Source organism: Toxorhynchites rutilus, chromosome 3 (assembly GCF_029784135.1).
Source record: "Toxorhynchites rutilus septentrionalis strain SRP chromosome 3, ASM2978413v1, whole genome shotgun sequence".
Taxonomy (NCBI): Eukaryota; Metazoa; Arthropoda; class Insecta; order Diptera; family Culicidae; genus Toxorhynchites; species Toxorhynchites rutilus.
The window spans coordinates 162,994-170,323 of record NC_073746.1 but is presented as its reverse complement, the minus strand read 5'-3'; the positions used below and the strand labels follow the sequence as shown (position 1 = coordinate 170,323).

Genomic DNA, 7,330 nt, shown 5'->3' with positions numbered 1-7,330 from the left:
TCGTTCACGTAAGCGTTTGATAACGGTTCGTTACGTTGCCGGTGTATATGAATGCTTCCATAATAATTATATGATTGGCGTTACCTTACGTGACGTTGTGTTGTATGCGAATCGCACTTAACGCAGTGAAACAGTATCTATTATCTGTAGTGGAATGGCAACACTGACAACGAGCATCATTTTATGTTCACTCGAAAGAGTAGTTTACTTGTATATACTTTCAGTCGTTTGTTTGTCTCTTGTGAGAGTATGTCGTTTCTCTCACTAAAGCATCAAGAGTCTTCTATTTGTTGTTAAATATTTGATTTTCAATTTGTTATCAACGCAGTGCTTGGGATTCTAGCTACATCATCGATAGTTGAGTAAATAAATATAGATAGAAATTAACAACCATTATTGCTTTCAATATAATATCGTCATATCATCATGTCACGCGTTCATTATTATTAACCCGGGTTTCGTTGATACCTAGTTTGTTGTGGTCAAACGATATCAACTGCAGAACCAGAAAAGCTTGTTTCATAATGATCAAATGACGAGGGATGTGTGCTAGTGATGTGTTTTTATTATGTTAATTTATCCTACAAATATATCTCATTCGCTATGAGAATGATAGCTGATCCTCTTTTAAAGTGTGATGAAAATGCTGTTTGCGTATTATTATGTTTCTTTTCAAATTGGATAATAAATTGATAAAAATGGTTTTTTGTGTATGCAAATTACGTTAATTTGTTGAATTATTCTATTTTGAGGATAATACACCACGTGGAATATTATATTTTCTTGTACAACCAAGAAGATAAGCTAATGATGCCGAAATTCAAACTAAAAAGTTGGAATTTACATATTTGTGATTTTTTAAATTCCGTTTTCGAGGCAACAGGAAATTTAATGACATGAATTGCAGCAATCACTCGAGCTTGTTAATTGCACTCTAAATTTCCTGTTGTGGTCTGGGGTTTTTTTTTTTTGGATTTTGGTGGTTTGAATTATATTCTTATTTTAATTAAACTCAGCCACTCTTCTTACGAAAAATTACCTTTTGAGATTTATGGCTCGATACAATTTACAATTATAACTTTTTCAATATCTAATTTGTTGAAATGAGTGCTTCTGTTTTTTCCATACATTTGTGCAGACCGCAATACGTTTCCCTAAAAAGAATTCAAAAACCAGGCAACGGTGGAAGCAAGCTGCACACTTTAACCCCTTGCCGTACGATTTAATTGTGCGTCGTTTGGATACTCTGCTGAGTGTGTGTATCTTACTTACGATCGTAGCAGTCCCGCATCATCACACGCCTGAAGCATGTATCCGTTTTACATCAATAGACGACGAGTGAGGTTCGATGTTGTACGTTCTTATGTTCTGGCACAGTCTAATCGCCACGAGTGTGGTTCGACGTTATACGTGAAGGAGTTAAAGTCTGCGTGAACAAATAATAAGAGGAAGCGACGGACAAAGAAAAATAAATCGAAAAATGTTAATTCTTTGTAAACAAATAAACGAAGAAGCAGAACCTGTGGATACTATCATACCCAAATGTGAGAATTTAGAACAGTGATTTTCAACCGGTGGGGAATTCCCCCCTAGTGTGGAATTTGGTCAATAAAAGGGGGAATTGTGCAAGGGAATATTGCACAATTACTTCGCTTTGGAGATGACAATGATCAGCAAAAATTGCCACAAAAACTTTATTAGATACGCTAAAATTTGCGATCCTCGGCAAACATTTCCATATCTGAAATATAATGTTTAATTTAACAACTTCGTAATGTTTGAAAGATTTTCGTCAGTGAATGATGAGGGAACAGACGACGAAATGGTACAGAAGACCGTAAAAAAGAAAATTGTACAGCATTTATCAAGACTTTTTACATCATGTTGAACTTGAAACAAATTTTCCTTATATCCAAAAACAAGATTTGGACATGGTTTGAAATGTCTTCCGACTAGCAGTGACGAAATTTTCGGATCGATTTCAGAATAAACTCATCGATCTACATATGATCGATTTTTATCCTGATATTCGAAATAAGCGTTACCAGTGTGTTGTCTTTTGCGTAGTATTTATGTGAATCTGGATTTCCTACAATGCTGCTGATGGAAATAAAACACAGTAACAGAGTGGATATTGAAGGTGACATAGGGTGTGCTTTTCGACAACGTGCTCAAGAATTACGATTTTGGCGGATACTGACTTGCCAAACTTTATATACCTTTTTTTGTAATTAGATACAAGTATAAAATCAAATTTGTTGCGAGTATAACTCGAAAACCGTTTGTATTCTTTCGTTATTTTACTGATATGCTACAAACTTTCTTGCAAAATACTGATAGGGGGAAGTACTGGGATTAAGTTTTGTAAAGAGGGAATGGAGCGAAAAAGGTTGAAAACCACTGATTTAGAAGAACTCGTCATGTGTAGGATATTTTAGGGGTGTTGAATTCTTCACAAAAGAGATAAAAACGGCTTCTATATTACTATAGGAGTTCTTTATTCTATGACTTCCAAATACAGAATGAAATGAAAATTCTGTTCTGTTCTTGTTTTTGAAGGGACTTTATTAACCCAAAGGTGGGGAAAGTACTAACTCCAGGTTGTGGTTTAAATCGTTGGCCGAACGTTCATGATCGTAGGCTTTGCACTCTATTAGTATGTGGGGAATGGATAGGGCTACACCGCAGGTGATGCAGTTGGGGGGATCTTGTTTGGTGATTAGGAAACTATGGGTTAGGTTAGTGTGCCCAATGCGGAGGCGGGAAAGGATTCGACGATGTTGTGGAACGGGATTATCAGGCCAACTAGATGTAACTGGTTTGATTCGCCGCAAGGCAGTGTTATGTCTGCTGAACCATTCCGAGTCCCATGATTCTCTTATGGCATTTTTGGTCCAACGTATAGTATCCATAGAAGGCACAGCAACCACCTCAATCTCACAGTTCCGACCTAAACCCGCCAATCTGTCGGCTTCCTCATTACCGAGAATTTCAGAGTGACCTGGAATCCAGCAAAAGGAGATATTTCTCTCTAATGCGAATATCTCAGTAGAAAGAAGCCAAGGGTGTTTGGTAGAAGCGGATTTTAGCTCTTGTAGACAACTTGCTGAATCGCTGAAAATAATCACTGGTTTTCCAGACTGGGGAGGGTTAAGGGCGGAGGCTTTCAAAAGAGCGTAGGCTTCCGCACTGAATATCGAACAGGATGATGGTAAGGAGGGAGGAACAAATATTTGTACCTTCGCTAGTAATTCCGTAGCCAACCTTGTCGTTGGCAACGGAACCATCAGTGAAGATACAATGAAAACCTTCATACCTCTTGCTACACAATTTGAGCAAATGTTGTTGGATTTTATATGGAGGATCTCCGACTTTAACTTGGTTCTGTAGGGAAAGATCTATTTTAGGAGCGGATTGGTTCCAGGGTCTAATTTTGGTTCTAGGTAAGGTAGCTATAGAAGGAAGGTTGAAGCTGGTCAAGGAGTGTAGTAGTTGGTTAGCTCTCAGTACCAGGGGAACATCAACGCGACCTTTGAGACTAAGCCAACGCACAGCCTTAGTAACCACACAGACCGTCAAATAATGCTTGAACGGTAGCTGGCCACATTCGGCCATCACTGCAGAGGTAGGACTTGTTATGAACACTCCGAAAGCAGTTCTGAAAACTTTGTTGTATAACGGACATAGTTTCTTATCAACATTATTACCTCTTCTCAAAAAGCCAGCTCCATAAAACATTTTGGATAGGAGCCAGCAGTTGACGATTTGCATGATAGATGTTCTATGAGCACATGGAACTCTAGATGCAATCGTTCTGATTATTTGGAGGCGTTTAATCGAAGTACTTGTTGAAGAAGCAGTCTCTTGCACTCACCATATATAGCAACCGTGGGAATTAAAGTGCCCCTACTGTCAAGAGAATTGACAGAATAAGTTTACTTCCGTTTATTACTCCATGTTGAATTAAAAGCAATAAACACGTTTTTCTTTTATACTGCGTAAAGTTTCGTCGGTCTTGTTATTAATAATTATCCATCCGAAAAACCACTTTAGGTTATCGGCCCAGGATACGTTTTGGTTTATCGGTTTTGTCGCGTAATCAAGTGAAAGTGAAATAGATGGAGGAAGAAAAACAAGATCGAGTGTTTCTGCCAGTTTTCGACAGCTCTAATTTTTCCGCTTGGAAGTTCAGAATGCTCGTTCTATTGGAAGAGCATGAACTAGTGGAGTGTGTTGAGCACTATGCTGCGGATGTGGTCGAGCTAATCGATGATCCGGCTGACAACCAAGAGCAGAAAAATAAGAAGGCGAAAGAACGCGAGGCAAGAGCTAAAAAGGACCGCAAATGCAAATCGCTGCTTGTGGGGCGAATGATTCTCAGTTGGAATATGTTCGCGATAAACAGCAGCCGAAAGATGTGTGGGATGCATTGCACAGAGTGTTTGAAAGGCGTAGTGTAGCAAGCAGAATGCATCCGAAGCGGCAGATGCTTACGTTGCGATACGATTCGGGTAAATTGCAGCAACATTTTTCACAGTTCGATAAACTAGTGCGCGAGTATCGGGCAACCGGGGCGACTTCTTTTGACTCTCGGTTCGTCTTATTCTGCAGTCGTTACGGCAATTGAAACGATGCCGGAAGAAGTGCTTACGCTTGAGTTTGTTAAGTGTCGGCTTCTCGACAAAGAAACGAAGAAGAAAGGTGAACTGTGCACAGTGAAAAATGAGCAAGCAGCTTTTACTGGCTCGAAGCAAATACCGAAGAAGAGAAAACTCAAATGTTTCGGTTGTAAACAAGAAGGCCATAAGTTGGCAGAGTGCCCTACGAAGAAGAAAGAAGATGCAAAGAAAAATGAAGTGACCAAATTCAAAGCCTATGCTGCAGAGCAGGGTAGTGTGAGTTTTGTTGGGTTCAGCAGGGGTATTGCGTGTTCTGATGAGTCGAATCGAGTTCTTTGGTACATCGACTCAGGTTGTTCTGATCATTTGGTCAACGACAAAACGTTGTTCGTCGAATTGCATGACCTGCAGCAGCCGGTGGAGATTGCGATCGCCAAGGATGGCGAAACGATCGAGGCGAAGCAAGCGGGAACAGTGAAAGTGACGTCCGTCGTAAATGGCAAGGCAATGGAGTATTTCGTTAAAAATATCCTGTTCGTACCAGAGCTTCGATGCAACTTGTTCTCTGTTATACGATGTGATGAAGCTGGTATGAAAGTAGTGTTCGAAAGTGAATTGGTTCATATCTTTCGTGGTTCAGAGATGGTTGCCAACGGTTCGCGCGTCGTTTGGATTTTTTCGTTGATAATCGAAACGTGAGTGATTCATTGTTATCGTTCGGGCATGTGCCAGCGAATCTGGAACTGTGACATCGGCAATTTGGTCATCTGAATGCGCGAAGCCTAGAAAAACTGATAGGTGATAACATGTGTGTTGGTCTAAAGCTGAACGGTCGTAAAAGAAACAAAAACGATATTGTTTGCGAGCTATGTGTAGCGGCCAAACAAACACGGAATCCGTTTCAAGTGCGTAAGGAGCCGCGATCATCGCGTATCCTCGAGCTCATACACTCGGATGTTTGCAGACCGATAAATCCGGTTGATATTGGTGGTAGGAGATACTTAGTCACTTTTGTTGACGACTGGAGCCACTTCGTGATTGTGTTTTTAATGAAATCAAAAGATGAAGTGTACGATTGCTTCCAGCAATACGCGGCGCTGGTATCGGCGAAGTTCGGTCGAAAAATCTCGCGTTTGAGATGTGACAATGGGGGTGAATATAAGAATCGTCAATTTGTGCAGTTTTGTGAACAAAGTGCGATTCAGATCGAGTGGACAGTAGCTCATACCCCGGAGCAGAACGGCGTGTCCGAACGGATGAACCGCTCCCTCGTTGAGCGAGCACGGGCGATGTTACAAGACTCTGGTGTGAACAAGTGTTTTTGGGGTGATAGCACAAATAGCATAAGCTGTGCAGACTGCAGCTTATTTGTTGAACCGCAGTTCTTCCAGCGCAATTAATTCAGATGTGACACCGTACCAGCTGTGGGGAGGATCGAAGCCAGACGTTCAGAAGTTGCGAGTTTTTGGTTGTACTGTATTTGTACATATACCAAAGGAACAACGATGTAAATTGAACATGAAATCGTGGAAAGGGTTATTTCTGGGTTACGCACATAACGGATATCGAGTGTGGCACCCAGTCAAGCGGCAGATATTGCATGCCCGTGACGTGGATTTCGTGGAATTTGTGAACGATGCAGAGTTATCGAAAGGTACATTTGAGCGAGCTTCGGACATTTTCTCAGTTGCTGCTGCCGATGAAAGAGAAGAATCTGTTCAAGAGGAATCGGAGTTGGAACGCGGTTCCAGAGCGGAATCGATGTCAGATTATGAAAGTTTTGGCGAGGAGGAACGTTTGGGAGCTGATTTGGATCTAGGATTGCATCGAGAAAGAGCAGATGATCCAGCTGAATCCACTAGCACTGGAAGACCAATGCGTGATCGGAAGCCGCCAAACGTGGCAAGCGGACTATGAGATGGATTATGCAGCGTATGCGTTGAATGCCATAGAATATGTCGAGGATTTGCCGAGAACGCTGGCTGAAGCGAAAGCGCGGAAAGATTGGCCTAAGTGGGAAGCTGCTATCAACCAGGAGGACCCTCATCGATCAATTGTAAGAGCCGGACGTCTATTGTTCGTGCTCTGTTAGCAATAAATCGAAGCTGTTTTTTTTCCTTTTTCTAAAGTGGTTTTAAGTTGTGTTTTTTTCTGCTTTCGTCGCAAGTGAAGTGCACCAAAAGCAACAGGAAGCGCCTCTCTGGCAAGCCCGGATCGGTGGCCTGTTCATTCGTTCCACTGAACGCCGTCAACAAAACAGAGAAGTACAACAATAGATTTTGCCGTCGCGCTATAGTGTTTACCTTGTAGCGCGCGGCTTTGTATCGCTCTCTGAATAGGGGTGTTCATTTTTTTTTTTTGAAGAAGTTTTTTTTGGAAAGTAATTTTAGTTTTGAAATATTTTTTAGTTTACGTTAATTTTAAGTCTAAGTTAGTTTTAAGTTGAGTTTTTGCGCGCGCGTGTGCGTGTGTGTGAGAAAGTTTTTTTTTTGTTTTTCATAGACGGTCGCGCACCGTATACGCAACCGTTATGGCGTCTGCTGATGCTATTGTTGCGCGGACGCGCTATTACCAACAGTCCTCAAAGGCACCATGGGTTGTTTTCTTTCGACCCAAGAAGAAATCGTTGAGAACTCCTGACATTTCAAGAGATTTTCTGCGTAAGTATCCGGATGTCTTGATACGTAAAGAGAGACCGGACAAACTGCGTG

The 7,330-nt window shown here is 41.3% G+C and overlaps 1 protein-coding gene across 6 annotated transcripts in view; it reads left to right on the top strand.

Moving 5' to 3' along the window:
- Window positions 1-233: 233 nt before the first annotated feature.
- LOC129779410 (uncharacterized) overlaps window positions 234-7,330 on the top strand; it is a 59,266-nt gene continuing 52,169 nt past the window's right edge. For 3 of the 6 annotated variants that reach the window (XM_055786869.1, XM_055786866.1, XM_055786861.1), the window contains exon 1: window positions 234-362. The gene's annotated coding sequence lies outside the window, so the exon portion shown is untranslated. The remainder of the gene's footprint in view (window positions 363-7,330) is intronic. The other 3 variants (XM_055786867.1, XM_055786862.1, XM_055786870.1) reach the window with 2 other exon arrangements.